This window comes from Jaculus jaculus, chromosome 1 (assembly GCF_020740685.1).
Source record: "Jaculus jaculus isolate mJacJac1 chromosome 1, mJacJac1.mat.Y.cur, whole genome shotgun sequence".
Classification (NCBI taxonomy): Eukaryota; Metazoa; Chordata; class Mammalia; order Rodentia; family Dipodidae; genus Jaculus; species Jaculus jaculus.
In genome coordinates, this window is record NC_059102.1 from 91,641,892 (window position 1) to 91,659,409 (window position 17,518).

Here is a 17,518-nt window from a genome sequence, read left to right on the forward strand (position 1 = left end):
TTCAGTATCTCCATTTCTGTGGTTTTTGAATTTTTTTTAAATTGTTATTACTTTATTTGTTTGCATGTGAAATAGAGGCAGAGGAAGATAGAAAAAAGGAGAATGGGTGGACCAGGGCCTCTAGACACTGAAAACAACACCAGATACATGTGACACCTTGTGCATCTGGTTTTGTAAGGATACTAGGGAGTAAAACACAGGTTCTTAGGTTTTGCAGGCAAATGTTTTAACCGTTAAGCTATCTCTCGAGCACACAATTTCATTTATTTTTTTAGAGTTGCTGTTGTTGTTTCTGTTCGTTCCTGCATTTGATTATATCTTCATTGAGTTTATTTTGTTGCCCATTGGGATGATTTTTGTTGCTTCTCCTCCATTTCTATAATTATTTTTGATTCTATTAAATTTTTGTTCGTTTTATTGTGGGGTGTCACTGTAACCCAGGATGACCTGGAACTCACTCTGTAGTCACAGGCTGGCCTTGAAGGAACAGCATTCTTCCTACCACTGCCTCTCCAGTGCTGGGATTAAAGGCATATGCCACCACAACTGGTAAAATATGCCTTTTTATTGTTTCTGTTTATGTGCTTTCAATTTTCTGAAATGTGTATTAAGATCTTCTTGTGGATTTGTTTTTATTTCCTTCAGCCATAAATCAACTAGAAGAAAAAGTAGGGAGAACACTCCAAGTTATAGATGTAGGGAAAGACTTTCTGAAAAAGACCCAAGTAGTACATGGAATTAGACAAATTCTCAAGAACTCATGTAAAGAGCTATTTTACAGATAAAAATAATAAGAAGAGTCAATAGAATGCCTACTGACTGAGAGAAAATGTTCATGAGTGATAACTCTAACAGAAATTTAACATCTAGATTCTACAAAGAACTCAAAAATATGAACAATAAAATCATGCACCCAACTTAAAAAATGGAGTCGGAAATTAAATAGAGAGTTCTCACAGAAAGAAATACAAATGACTATTAAACATTAAAGAGATATTCAACATATATACTCATCAACAAAATATACATTAAAATGACTATGAGATTCCATCTCACTCCAGTCAGAATAGCAGCTATAATATATATATATAGATAGATAGATAGATAGATAGATAGATAGATAGATAGATAGATATATGTATATATGGGTTGTGTGGAAGAAGGAAACCTTGTCCACTGTTGGTAGGAGTACAAACTTGAACAGTCACTATGGAAATCAATATGGATACTCCTCAAAATGATGAAACTAAAACCACCATTAAACCTAGATATACCTCTTTAGGGCATATACCCTAAAGACCCTGCTATATACCACAGAGACATGTCTCCTCATTTTTACTGCAGTTTTATTCACAATAACCAGGAAATGGAATCAGGCCAGATGGCCATCAACAGATGGTTAATGAAGAGTGGTTATTATACACAATGGAATTCTACTTAGTGGTAAGGAAAAAAAATGAAACAAATTTTCAGGAAAGTAGAGGATCTTGGAAAAAAAAATCATACTAAGTGAAGTCATACAGGTTTAGAAAGACAAACACTACATGCCATCTCTCCTATGTGGTTACGAACATGATCCACCTTCAGTTAATTGATAGTCATAATGAATAGCAACAATATGGACATGGTATAAGATTGAAGCCAAGAAAAAGGGAAAATAGGGAGGGAGGGGAAGAGGGGCTACTTGACAATAAATAGATTGTTAAAAACGGAAAAAGAACGAAAGACAGAGAGAGAGGACGGAAAGAAGGAAGGGAGGAAGAGAGGGAGAGAGGGAGGGAGGGAGGGAGGGAGGAAGGAAGGCCTTAGCAGTAGAAGAAGGAGGAACTGGGGGAGGGAATTCACAAACTAATTAACAACATAAATCAATTTTATAGAAATTATCTTCCTCCATACCATTCAATAAGTCATTGCTCTCAATAAGGAGGAGCCCATGGAAAAGAGATCCATAAAAGGTGGAGAAAGAATTAACCTAAAACTATGGGCTCTGGGTGGTAATTCCCAGGGCCAGAATTGGGTAAACCCCTGTTGCAGTCAGGTTTGCATTGCTGATAGAAATCATCCAAACAAGGGAAGCTTGTGTGAAAAAAGAGGTTTAATTTGGCTTACAGGCTTGAGGGGGAAGTTCCATGATGGCAGGGAAAACAATGGCATGAGTAGAAGGGCAGAGGGTGGAAATCACCCTCTTGCCAACATAAGATGGACAATAGCAACGGGAGAGTGTGCCAAACACTGGCAAAGGGAAACTGACTCTAACACCCACAAGCCCGCCCCCAACAATACACTCTCCCCAGGAGGTGCTAATTCCTAAGTCTCCATCAGCTGGGAACCTAGCATTCAGAACATCTATGTTTATGGGGGACACCTGAATCAAACTACCACATTCCTCCCCTGGCCCCCATAAAATGATATCCATACATGATGTAAAATACAATGTAGTAAGTCCAACTTTAAAAGTTCCGATAGTCCAAGATCTTTTAACTGAGCCATAATATAAAAAAATTCCCCCCAAATCCCATAATGCACAGAATATACACTCACACTGCAAAGGATGGTATTGGGCATAGTAAAGAAATATTCAACCAATACAAGATTTAAAACAACCAGGGCAAACATCAAACTCTGCGTCTTCAAGTCCAACAATTCTAGTCAATGACAAATCTCCAAGTCTGATAATTCTAACCAGCAACAAGTCTCTGGTATTATAATTCCACCCCTCCAGCTAGGCTACTCAAAAACCTGGAAAACATCATCAGCTCTGGCAGCTTTCCTTAGCAGCCATCTTGTGGTTCCAGTATCTCCACTGGGTCTCCACTGCAATCCATGGTTAATCCTCATGGCCCCATGGGGTCTCCATGAAGGCATCTTGCAAACCTGCTTCACACTGTCCATGGCCATTTCCAAAATGTAAGACCATGTTGCAAACTCAATGACCTCTTTCCTGCATTTCTTATACTCCACAATACCAGGTAGGGTGCCAATTTGTTAGTCCAGGGGGGGAATAAAGCAGACTTTGAAGAATAGGACACTCCTTTAGCACTCAGGCCCTTCAAAAGAATCTATGATCTTCCTGTTGCCACAGTGCAGGTCAGCTAGCCCAGTCTCAAAGGTTGAAATCTCCATTGCAGCTAAGCAGGCAATGGTTCACCCAAAGATTTTTGTTTCTGTGCCACATCCCTCTGCACACTCCAGTTCATTTCTCTGCAAAGCAACACTGCACAACTTCTCAGGACATGGGCACAAGACTAAGCTTCTTACACAAACTGCTATCCCAGTCCAAGCAAAGCTCTTTCTCACTCTCATAAGCCAAACCTCACAATCCATAGTTCTTACTGCATTCAGGAGAGTGTGCTAAACACTGGCAATGGGAAATTGACTATAACATGCATAAGCCTGCCCCCAACAATATACTCCCTCCAAAAGGTGTTAATTCCCAAATCTCCATCAGTTGGGAATTTAGCATTCAGAACACCTAATTTTATGGGGGACACTTGAATCAAACTACCACACCCCACAATGAGGTGCTGGTCAGGTAGGCACTAAATCCCCAAAATAATACAGGTCATTGTCAAAACACTTGCTTACCTGTAAAAGCTAAAAGGTAAGACCCTATTGCTGAAGACACAGGATATCAAGTGACCTTGCTGGAACTGAGAGGGAATCCAGTTCCTTCACAGCTAGCCCTCATAGTACTGGAAAGTGCTATGAGACTGACTGGAGAATAAGAAGGAGAGCCTTCCATACACAAAATTAACCAGCCAAGCAAGAAGTATACACTTGTGCAATAGTTGTGCACAGCCAACTCAGGTAACCAGCTTATCATGGATTGTGTATGAGATTAGCTCAGAGGGGATAGAGCTCATTCTGGCTCTGCAATCCCAGCCAGATTCCTTATGACAGGAAACCAGCAAGATCTAAAAGGAACCTCCACTGCTTTTTAACTAGGAAGAGTGGACATATTCATTAATTTCTCTCTAATAATCAGGATTATTCCCTTTAATTCATACTACTCTCACTCTTTGTTGGAGAATCTATTCTATCTTAAAGATGATGTGAAATAATAGGGAGAACCAAGATACATAATAAATCAAGAAGAGAGAGACAACTGTCTACCATCCATGAGATGGGTCACGTCTAACTCATCTGCCCAAGTCTAGAAGTTCGAACAGAGGAAGGGGTGACACAAATACTGTTCTCATGGATAGACTGAAAACTAGCTACAGGGAGATGGTTACAGACACGGTGGTTACTAAAACCTCATCAAAACATAGATACAGAAGCTACACACAAAGGAACACTAAATCAGACCTCTATCTTGCCTGCCAAGGCTTAGGAAACATATCAAACAAGGGTGCAGAAAGATGTAAGGGCCTCAGGATGGGTGGAAATAGCCTGAAGCACTGGACCCCCCCACCCTCACCCAACAGACTGACTGAGGCCTCTTGGTCCCCACAATGAATACCAAAACCTTCACTGAAGAAGACTCTTAGAAGCATTGGGACAAGAGGGTCTAAAAGTACAACCTATTTTATCAATAAATAATATTTTTTTTTAAATACATCAGGCTATGGGGGACATAAATTAAAAAAAAAAAAACCTGAGACAATGGTGGACATAGATCAAAAATACCACAACTGGGCTACAAGAGGGCCTACACCTACTAAATTATCTCTAGACTATTAGTGGTTATCCCATTTATCTGATGCTGACTACACTCTACATTGTAGAGTTTGCTTCTCTTTTTCAAATAAATTCAGAACCTGAGGAGAATCATCCCATTGCACCTCACCAGGGTCCCAGCTGAAACCATAGAGTAATTGGGAAATAAGCAAGAGTGCTTCTTTCTTGGTGAACCTGGTACCAGCACAAGGGTGAAGGAGATAGACACTGAACACTCAACTCCTACCAAACCAGATATCCAGAAACACAGAGGCTCCCAAGACCTCATCACTGTAGTAGACCTAAAATGAACACATCATGACTCAGGGAAATTTGCAGAAGAGGGTGTGGAAAGATTGTTAGAGCCACATGTTGGGACATTATGCACAAAGACATTGCCTCCTCCCCATAGGTGATGGCTATTCCCACAATACACAACCCACATTCCCTAAGGAGGAGGGTCACTTGGGTGGGGGGGAGGACAGGGAGGAGGCTTACAATGGTACCATCATGGCTGTATACACACTGTGTACATAAATAATAATAAAAAAGTTTGGGGGCTGAAGAGGTGGCTTATCAGTTAAGCACTTGCCTGTGAAGCCTAAGGACCCCAGTTCAAGGCTCAATTTCCCAGGATCCACATTAGCCAGATGCACAAGGAGGCACATGCATCTGGAGTTTGTTTGCAGTGGCTGGAAGCCCTGGCTCGCCCATTTTCTCTCTTTCTCTCTCTCTATCTGCCTCTTTCTCTTTATCACTCTCAAATAAATTAATTAATAAGCTTTTAATCAAACTTACACAGTTTCATATGATGTCAGCACTGCACATGTCATGTGAAATGCCATGTTCTTAACAAATTTCCCAATAACATCTTGTGATTAAGTTTGCACTCATGAAGACAGCCATATATTTTGTGCTTTCATATGTCACCATGTATATTTTAATCTGGCAAGTATTGCAACATTTTGTTTGAGAACAAAATTCATCAAATTCTACTTTCACCAATAACATCAGAGGCCTTCATCCTTCTTTATTTCTAAAATTATTAATCTTTAAAACTTACACTTAACTCCTTAAAGCATTACTTTATAGCCATAAATAATATTCCTAATAGGTGGAAGTGCTTTCAGACTTTCGACATGATGAAAATTAGTAATAACAGCTGAAGGTACCAAGTTTGTTTCAGATTATAATTTTATATTTCATGGACTAATTTTATTTTCTCTAATATTTAAAAATGAGAGGGAAAGTATCACTCCAGATCCCTTTGAAGTTAAATGAAAGAAGATATGCTTTCCTCTTGTCATGAATTATGTAGTTTCTATATTAACAAATCAGCATGGAATTATATAAGAGTCTCAAATATTGAATTTTCCAGCAAATTGAATATTTGTCTTAAAAAAGAAAGTAACATAGTCACTAAGGAAAGTTAAGTGAATTAAAAATGAGTAATACATTTTATCATCTGATAGGATGTAGTAGCATGAAGCTATATTGATTTTGGAAAATAATATTTTCCCAAGCACAGTCAGAGGAAAAAGAGGTGTCAAGGAGAGAAAAGGATCTAGGAAGAAGAAAAAAATATAGATATCAGATTGAGAAAGAGGGAGAGAGAAATACAGTGGTGTGAAATGTCATATTTTCATTTCCTTAGGGGATTTCCTTTACTTACCATGTTTCTTTCTTACACAGAAAATTCACACAGAATAATCTCATTGCAACATTTTTCTCCTGAATTTTCAGTTGATTTTAATGAGGCTGATTGCAGCGATGCTCAGTTCACAGCTTGGGGATTACCAGGTGCAAGTCCACAGAACACAAACGCTAAGAAGATAATGGATGGCATGAGGACGTTTGCAACAGTTCAGGTTCAAAGGAGTATTATCCAACATGATTGCATAGAAAATTATCAAAGATTTAATATCCCTGGGCTTTATTTTAAACTCCACAATATATTCCTGTCTGGGACAGGGGACAATGGCACACATTGTATGGCAAATATTAAACAATTACTGAGAAAAAAAAAAAACAAACAGATGCAGCAAGCAGCTGCACACATTTGATTCAGCCTCATACTACAGAGATATGTGCTAATGTGAGGATAGCTAGACTGGATGCTTTCCCACTAAGAGATCTGTGCCCTCTGCAAAGTTGACATATGAGAAACCAGTGCAACTAGAAGGTAATAGAAACTCTCTAGTTGGGACCAACATTGGTGAAAGTTTGAGGGAAATGAAATGGAAGCTCTGCTTGCTCCTAAACAAATCCATCCAGCTCATCTAGATCTTTACTAAGCTATCCAGACAAGGAGTGGGACATTTACCTCTTTTCTCTTAGTTCACAGGTTTATATCTTATAGTGAATGATGATCCTTAAAATACAAATTTCACAAGTTTTCACAATATTAACATGTGATTTTGGTTGTGTTTTTGGAGATAAACATATCCTAAACCTTTGTTTACTCATTTTCATATAGCATTTACTCAATATTTTGGAATTATAATTCTGTTAGCTTTTATATTTATGACTATGAACAAGTCCCTGAATTTCATTAGCTTCAGTTTATTCAGTGGAAAACCAGATATGCCAACTTCTTTATGGCATCACTTAATATAGAAATAAGTCATTGGCAAATGTGTCCCTTTCTTTTGCAAGAGATTCCAAGGACTGTTAAATTGAATGTCATGGCTGGGGAAGACAACCTAGTAATAAATATCTATGCCTAATAACATATGTAACTGCATGGAACAGGTAAAACAAGCACATGTATACCCACATCTCTGCAGATTATTACTTCCTGACTTTTTATTTCTCTCTATTATTATTGTTCTTCTACCTTAAGAAAATGACATGACACTGAAAAACCCTGCTGGAACTGAACTGAAAACCTCCTCCATGTAGACCAGCTGACAGAAAACTGGAAGAAGCCATTCTACATGCAGTTCAATGGGAGAAAGAGAAATCACCAATGAAGATACTCAACAGTGGACACTGCAAGCTTTATATTTTGCCAACCAGGCTAAATGAGTCAACGGGGGCAAAAGTGGCACGTCTGTCATGGTGGAAACCAACAGCCCTCTAATTGGACTAGAGGCCTGCTCCACAGGAGGGAAAACATCCCTGATACTGAAACCCTGTAGGTTTTCACCTACAACAGGGGTAGTCATGAGCCCTAGGGGGTGTAACATCTGCTGATGTCTGGCTAATATATATACTATGCTCACCAAACTGCCCAGTGAGCACTTCTCTTAATGTTCATACCCATATATTAATGCTACTCTCACTTTTGGTTAGAGGAGCTTCTCTTTTCAGATGTTAGTGACTTTGGGATGACTCAGAAGGCACCATGGTGCTGAGAAGAAGTGACAAAGGAGTGCTCAGTACTGCAATATCTCTATCACACCTTCCAAGGCTCAGGATCCATTGTGGAAGAGGTGGTGGAAAGAATGTAAGATACAAAGGAAGGGTAGGACTCCTTACAACGTGCTCCTCCAGACACAAAATGGCCTGTATATCCATGACCTCACAGTGCCTGACACTACCTACACAAGACCATCATAATAGAAAGAAAAGATGATGACATCAAAATAAAAGAGACTGATTGAGAGGGGGAGAGGATTTGATGGAGAGTGGAGTTTCAAAGGGGAAAGTGGAGGGAGAGAGGGCATTACCATGGGATATTGTTTACAATTATATAAGTAGTCAACAAAAAATAACAAATATATATATATATTTTGGCTTTTCAAGGTAGGGTCTCACTCTAGCCCTGGCTGACCTGGACTTCACTATGGAGTCTCAGGGTGGCCTCGAACTCATGGCAATCCTCCTACTTCTGCCTCCCGAGTGCTGGGATTAAAGGCGTGTGCCACCATGCCCGGCTAATATTTTTTTTTAATTAAAAAAAGAAAAAGAAAATGACATGAAGACTTTGTACATGTTGTAGAGTTTATGGTAGAAGGCCTGGTTTCTGAACCATGGCCTTCTCAGAGACAATGTATAACAAGTTGTGTAAAGCACTTTTCCAAGACAAGTGGCTTTGTCTACCCAAATAAGTGCAGAATAGTCATTCCTGTTGAAGAAGTCAAGCATAGGCTATCAGAGAAAGTTGAACTTTAAATAGATACCTATGTTCTAAATGACAAAATGTCTTCATTCTCCATTTCATAGTTTATTTTAAGGTGAATGACAAGGTCACAAAAATTCTCCACATGCCTCTTTAACATTCATAAAAATATATTAAGCTTAACTAAACTGCTAGTCACATGAGAATTTTTAATGGTTTATGGTTATTAGTAATATTTTAATAATGAGGTTACTGTCCAAGTTCAGACTTATTCCAGCCCATTTCTACTCATGAGCACATATTCTAATCACAGTGTCATGGATCCCAGTTCTCGGTTTTAGGGAAACATGACATCCAATCTCTTGAGGTATTCTACAAAGGGCTTTTATTTGAAAGACAATGTCTCAAGAATGTGTTTGACCTGAGGCATATCTGAAATGTAATAATGGTGACATGTGTCACAACAGACTATTTTGTCACCTAAAACATTTCTCCAAATCTCCCACTGGTAAAATAATGATATTTTGGTTCTGAAAAGTAGGTCCTGTCTAATGGGAAAAGGCAGAGTCATAAGATCAACACTTCTGCATTTCCTTATATCATGAGCTATCAGAAAAGACACCACATTTTTCCCATTTGAGAGCTCAAGGTAAAAATGTCAAAAACAAAAATAACAGGAACTTTATTTTTTAAAAAAATTTAAAGAACCTAAGCTTTTATTTTTTAGTCTTGGGGCAAGCACCATATCAGTTAAATTTTATAATGTTTGTCTCTATGGGACAACGTAGTTCTATTTGGGTTCACCTTATATTATCCATGGACATGACAGGAAGCTCTGAGTTTCAGAGCTGTTCTTGAAACACTTGTCACCCTTAGCTTGTGCACATAAGCTAGTGTTCCTTTCTTCCCCACTGTTTACTTCTCATATTTGAAGTGAGAATTAAAATGTAATGATAAATATCATGGGCATTAATGTAAAAGCGCCTCAACAAATGTCATTGTGAAAAATAACTAAGATGTGCACTGAGCCACACAGATTGATAATAGGACTGAAATTCAAAATAATAGGCTCCAAAAGGATGTACACTAAGTTTAGGCAGGTTCACTCATCCACTTAAACAGCTAAGGCCTTGGTCTTATTAATTTACATAATGAACATAGTACAACATCTTGTGTGCACTAAACAATAAGTAGTATGTTTTCTCTGACACATTTTTTTTAGCAAACATGTAGAGTTAAAATTTTTTTTCTATGCAGGAAATGAGAAAAGTAAAGCTATTATTTGGGGGAAAATGAAATTGAAAATTAGACAAAGAATAGGCTAAACTGTCTAGTGCCAAGGAAATCCTCTTTCTTCTGCTAGCACTGACTTAACAAAATAGAATGTCATCATTGTGACACTTCAATATATCAGAGCTTGCTCCTGTATTGCTCACACAGAGGATCTCACATTTGACTTCTAGATGTCAATGGAAAATATCCCTTTAATCGTAATAGTTCCTGCCACTTAATATTGAGATTAACCCCATTAAATTAAACTGAAAAGCAGTCTTCATAGTATAGTTGTTATCTAAAGCTAATGAATAGTGGAATACATTTGTCATTCTGATTCATGAAATCCAGGAAATATAATCCGTACATTTTGTCACACTGCTTATCTGTGAGGAGGATGTGTTAAACCATAGTGTACTGTAACTGTGTGTGGCTAAAGATTTACAATTTAACCCATACAGCATCTGTATCCATTGAAGATCACTACCTCTCTGTCAACAAATAAAAATGTTAGAATTAAACAGATGTCATTGCTTATAAGAAGAGGCTTCAAGATTTGCAAAGGCAAGACAACTCTCTAATTCAAAACAATTCTAAGCCCCTCTCCCCTAAATAACGTATGTGCCAAGGGGAATACAATTCTTTCAGAAAATAATCACCTCCAGGAAATCCCTAGGGGATAAGCTTAATACATTGTTCCATACCCTCTGTGCCTTGCCTCAGCATAAGACAGCAAGAAAATTAAAAGATTGGTATTGTGTATGGAAGACATCGTCTTTCTTTCAATACTTTTAAATGAACTCACCTCATTCTTATTCATGGAAGGAAAACACCCACACACTTCTATGAAACCAAAGTCAATAGAAATATCCACATAGCCAAAATAAGGATTTTTCTGTGAAGGAAGAAAAAATATGCTGAAAGTATCCTCAATATTGGACAACTTTGAATTGTACACTTTGAATTTTAATAATATTTCTTTTGATAAAAAAGTGAAAAGGCAACTTCAAAACTCATAATAAAAAAACACTGCCTTTTCTTCTTTCAGAGCGTGTACAACTACTTAGAAAGCTTAGACTCATTCCTTTTTGATATCAAAAGAAAACATTTATCAATATTTGTGATGGAAAAAATTAAAAATTCACTTGGACAGCCATGGTCAATGTAAGAAGGACAAAGGTTAACACACGCTATGCTGGTGTGTGAGAAACTGCTGCACTTGCACACTGTTACCACAGCCTCATTCATACAGCTGCACTGGAGGAATTTTTTGACAGCATCTATCAGATTACTAATTTAAGAATCTTACGAGCCAGAATCTTTCTTATAAGAATATGTCCCATGAGTATATATTTCATACCTGTACATTTCCACATTTGTTTGTAACAGCAAAGCCACTGGGATTCTATTGTGGGTTTCCACTCAATAAGAAGTGTCTATGGATATCTCGTGGCAAAAAGGAGAAGCATGAATCTACTTGAGTTAAGCATTCAGTCACCAGAAAGATCTCAAATGATGGCATCTGAATTGGAATGGAAGGCACTGAGCCAAATTCCTATCATCTGTTGAAAGAAAAAATGAAACTCCAAAATGCTAACAATGAATTGATTAATGAATTAACATTTCTTTACTACCATAGTGGCAAACAATGCTAAAAGATAAACAGCACCATAATAGCATAGTACTAATGATCCAAACACATTATGGCTTTATGAAAATAGTCAATAAAAAGTTTAAATAATACACAGTATTTTTAATTTTTATTTTATTATTTTTTTCTGCTTTTATTATTAAGAGCATAGTTTGTATGGATACGTAATGTGCTGTTACCATGTTTTCCCTCTCCCTGCCCCCATTTCTCTAGAGGTCCTCCTTACTGGGGTTCAGGGTTATGAGTGAGAGCAGCAGTCAGTTATTGGGGAGGGGCAATGCCTCTGGGTGTGACGTCCCAACATTTTGCTCTTACAATCTTTCCATCCCTGCCTTCTGTAAAATTCTCTGAGTCTTAGTGGGTGTGTTTTAAGTCTTCTTCATTGACAAGCTCTTAGGAGCCTCTGAAGTTCTACTTTTGTATGTGTGGAGTACCCTCAGTGTCTGTCTCCTTCATCCTGGTGCTGATTATCAGGCTCACCAGGCTGATTTTCATCTCCCCAGTCCTTCTGTGGTTTCACCTGGGCCTTGGATGAAATGTGAGGGGTGGTTTATCCTTAGTTCTTACTATCTTCTGTAAAAGAAAAAATAGATTCTCCAATGAAGAGTGAAGCAGCACAGGTTAAATGTGATAAGCATTATTAGTTCAGGGAGATTTTGATGGATATAGCCCCCTTTTTAGCCAAACACTAGTGCGACCTTCTCATTGGAGAGCATAATGTTTGTCTACATAGGATTCTGACCTGCTTCCCAGTTACAAATAGTTTTGTTGTTTTTTTTTTTTTTTTTCCCTCACTGAGCAGATCTAGTGGCCAATGAAAAAGCCATTAGATACCCAATAAGACTGTGTGCCACCATTGCACTGGCATGTATTTCTTGTCAGGCTGGTTGCTTCTGAGTAGCTTAGACTGCTGGTTGCTCAAGCAATTGTTAGCTACTTTCTTCTAGTAGCTCATGTAGAGCTTTCTATCACTAGATGCGCTAACTGTCTAGGGTGTTTCTCTCTTCCAGAGTTCATCCAGGTCTCTCTATGTTTGTGTCAGCAGCATATGGTGTCTTTAGCAACAGGGTCTTGTCTTTGACTTCACATAGGTAATCAAGTGCTTTGACAGATTCTATCTTGTTTTGCAGGCCTCATAGGTTCTTCTAATCAATAGCTCAATGTGAGTAGTAACTGATTTCTGGTGCTGGGAGCTACAGGTCAGAGCTAAAAAATAATTTAAAATTAGGCTTCATCCCACCCTCTTCAGGGCCATTCTTTTTAGGCATTCCCCCATATTTCTGTTGAGGATTAAATTTTTTAGTCTCACTTCAAAGAGAAATATTTTTATGATACAAGTTCATTTTGAGTTTACTTTTGTGTTTTCCCCCACTGTGGTGGTTTGAATAGAATAGATGGCCCCCAATATATTTAGTTCTTTATTGTTTATAGTTTGCATCTGCTGGCTACCTGGCTGGAGTCAATGTCACTGGGTGGATCTTAAGGTGTGGTGGTGGGTTTCTGATTTCAATCTAAAGATATGCAAAGTGTGCCTAGCTGGAGTTCCTGAAGTGTGCTGTGGCTTTTGACCTTTTATGCTTGTGCTTCTTCTCTCTCTTTGCTTGGGCCTGTGAAGGCAGGCCAGCTTCTTCTGCCATTATGGAACTTCCCCTGGATCTGTAAGCTTCAGTAAATATCCCTTCCTCCATAACTGTGCCTGGTCTGGAAGTTCATCTCAGCGAACCTAAAGCTGTCTGCTACACCCACCTTCCCCTGTCTCTCCCCTCAAAACCTTCCAACATTATTGTCTGGGCCTTGAGTTGCCTACCAGGTATGACAAAAATTGGTGCTGATCCATGTCAGAAACTACAGATGACTGACACCATGTGCTGTTTGTCTTTCTCTGATTGTGTGAGTTTACTGAGTATGATCTGTTCCAAATCCATTCAATTTTCAAATAGTTTTATTGTATTAAATGCAAATCAACAGTGAAGGAGGGTTCCTCTTTCCTCACATCCTTTCTAACATTTGTTGTCATTAGATTTTTTTTTTTTCCAGTGATGACCATCCTTACTGGAGTAAGGTAGAATCTCATAGTTGTTTTAGTTTGCATTTCTCTGATACTTAAGGATGTTGAACACTTTCCTAAGTGTGTATTAGGTATATATATATCTCTTCCTTGGAGAACTCCCTATTCAGTTTTCTACCCAATTTTTTGAGTGGGTTGTTTGATAATTTACTGTTCAATTTCTCGAGTACTTTGTAGATAATGGACATTATTCAGTGGTTTAGCTGGCATTTTTTCTCCATCTGTGGATAATCTTTTGTTCTTGATTGTGGTATGATTGTGCAAAAGATTTATAGTTTCATGAGATCCCATTGGTTGAATGTTTAGTTTACTGAAAACTACTTTCACATTTATCTGATACAGTGTTATGTATTTGTATTTTTGTTAATATGATCAGAAGAGTGACATCATTGGATGTTTATCTTCAAAAAGAAGAACTTGCCTGCATGTACATGTGGAGAGTTAGATTAAAGAAGAGCAAAATACTCATAACCAGTTAGAAGACACCAGAGTTGTCCAGGAAAGAACTGATGTTATATTAGATAAGAACATTAGTAGTAGGCTCAAAGAAGCAGTTGATCTTTATATATTTATTGTATATATTAATATATTTTAGTTATTATTTTGAGTGTTCAAAGGGTAGTCAAGAGTGACTCTCAGAATTTTACACTTGAATAAGTGATATATTTGACCATGATTCACAAGTAATTGGGAGAGAAGTTATGAGAAAAGCAAGAAAACATGGAGATTTCAATTGCGTGATGTTTATTAATCATGAAGAGGAAGTAAACCAGTGTCCAGTGGGCAATATTAGCAATAGCAAATGAAAGATTTCTGACAATAACTTATTAGAAAATGCAATCTATGTGTGTCAGGACACTCCTGAACAAGATGGATATAGTGTTACCAGCAGACCCCATTATTCCCTTACTGGGAATTTACCCTAAAAGCTCCACATCTCAGTTCAGAAATATTTGCTCAACCATGTTTATAGCTGCTAAATTCATAATAGCTAAAAAGTAGAATCAACCCAGGTGCCCATCATTGGATGAATGGATAACCAAGATACAGTATAGCTAGACAATGGAATTCTATTAATCAGGAAGAAAACAATGGCACATTGAAATTTGTAGAAAAATGGTCAAACTTGGAACAGATCATTTTAAGTGAGCCAATACAACCATGGAAAGACAATCATTGCATGATTTCACTCATCTGCAGTTCCCAACCTGGATCAGCTCAAGTTGCTGACATACTGAATAGCATCTTGAGGCTTGGACAATAGGGAGGGTAGGGCTTAGGGGAAGGGAAAGGGTGAAGGGGACACAAAATCTGAACCCAAATTGAGCTGGTACTATAGAACCCTATATCTTAGAAATCAGTCTAAAAGATGGAACCCTCAAGTGAACCTTAGAAGGAGCACCTGAATCAAAGTCCCCTGGAGAGAGTGAGATGAAACCTAACCTCAAATTTCTCCTGTTTCTCCTTTTTCCTCTGGCTTTTTCTTTTCCCTTGGCACTGGCCTATAATTCCTTGTACCAGGATGTGGTCTACATCCACAATGAACTGTTGATTAGAGAGACTAGATCTCCCAAAACTAGCAAGGCAGAGGTCTGTCAGCACAACTGATTACCCACCAGAAGTTAATGGTAAGACCCTACTGCTGAAGACAGCAAATTCTGCTGGCATAGGAATCTGGAGGAGAACCAGTCCTGAGATAATTATTCCATCTAGTGCCAGAAAATGCTACAGGATCTACCAGATAAAGGTGGCCAACATGTGTCCAAGGAATTCTAAGTCTAAGTGACTCAAAAGCAAACAACTTAATGTGATGCTCACACAAGTGCCATAGTGGTACACACCCATGATGGGTAACCAGCTGCTCTTGGACTGGCTAACAGATCCACTCAGTGGAAAGGAAACCATCTAGAACTGGGAGACAACTCAGAATCATATCCAGATAATCTTTCAATAGAGTGGGAGGAAAGATTTTTAGAGCCATAAGTTCAGACATTTTGCACAGAGACATTGACTCTCCCTCATAACTGACTGATGGCCCCATAATGAATGGCCCACAATCCCCATGGGGTTGACCTGCATCCCCAATGAGGAACTCCTCTTTAGAAAAGAGGCAGGGAGGAGGGAAAGGTTGGTACCAACATGTGTTGTTTACCTACAAAATATGTCCATATCTAATAATAAAAATAAATAAAATTTTTATAATGATGTCTACTTCTTATTTTATACATTTTTATACTGTTTGAAGTATAAACATAGATAATTTGAAAGAAAAAACATAGATAATTTGAAATGACATACATAAGAATGCATATGGAATAAAATTCATAAGACCAATAAATAAAGTCAATAAATATCAAAGCAAAATTAAATTTGCAAATTTGTTTCAGAATTAGCCTAATGTCAAAAAGAATTATAAAATAGCTAATGTATTATATAAAAATAAAAACGACATACGATTAATATAACAAAACTGTAAAATCAGAAACTATACATGTAAAACATGTCATATTTAATTTTTATAATTTCTAAAAATATTATTAATCCATAGTGTATAAAAGAATCCATTAAAATTTTAAAATAATTTGGTCCTGAAAGTGTTTGTTACTAACAAATGTCATAATATTCTATAACCCAATTAAATAATGCAGACTGATGATACAAATTTGACCATATTATAATTGTGAAGATATTAAAGTACAGGTATATTAAGAAATAAACATTACTTTATGAACTTGTACATTAAAATTTTATAAGGAAACTGTTGGTTTTTCTTGAAGAAATGAAGAAGGAAGGGAAGGCTGTTGGCCACTTTCAATAACTATATTCTAATATTGCTTCTTTAAATTATCCAGGAAATATTTTCTGAATGACACATGAGTGCATCAGATGCAGAAGAAATAGATAATGGATAAACTGTGCAGGTGAAACTACCTAAGGGAAATATGTCCAGGCAGATTGGAGCAACAGCAAAGGTCTAAGAGAGTGTTTGCTTACTACATCTGAAAGGAGCACTAAGGATTGCTATGTCTAAAAGTCCAAAGACAGTTCACTGGGCCTAGTGGACCGAAAAGAGAAGTAGAAGGGATGAAAGACAGAGATCGGAACAGAAGTTCTGAGACTTTCTGTCTTATAGCAAATTCTCTGCTTTAGTAACATGGGAAGCCACCACAGGGTTAGTCACAAGAAAGACACAATCTGATTTACGCTCTATCAACATCCTTGTCACTAATATTAAAGAGTTGAAAGATGGGTAATTTGGTCCATTTGTGCTGCTATTCCAAAATACTAGAAGCTGGGTAACTAATGAATAGAAATTCATTTATTTCTCACCATTTTGAAGTTCAAAAAGTCTAAACTCAGGCTGGAGAGATGGTTTAGCAGTTAAGGCATTTACTAGCAAAGCCTGAGGACCCAGGTTTAACTCCACAATACCAATGTAAACCAGTTGCACAAGGGATTACACAGGTCTGGGGTTCATTTGCAATGGCTGAAGACCCTAGCATACTCATTCTCTATTTCTCTCTCTCTCTCTCTCTCTCTCAATCTCTCTCTCTCTCTCTCCCTCCCTCCCTCCCTCTTTCTCTCTGTCTCTCAAACAAATAAAGAAAAAAAAATTTGAAATGAAAAAAAAAAACAAACCTCTCAACACGAGATGCTAACAGGTTCCAGAGAAACATTTTGCTACATTTTCCAGAGAAGTGTTATGGCCTCATCTATTGGAACTTTGAGATGTGAGCCTCTCAAATCCTGCACAAGCATCTTTTATTTCATTGCCATTTTGTTGATCCTCTTCCTCAACCTAATG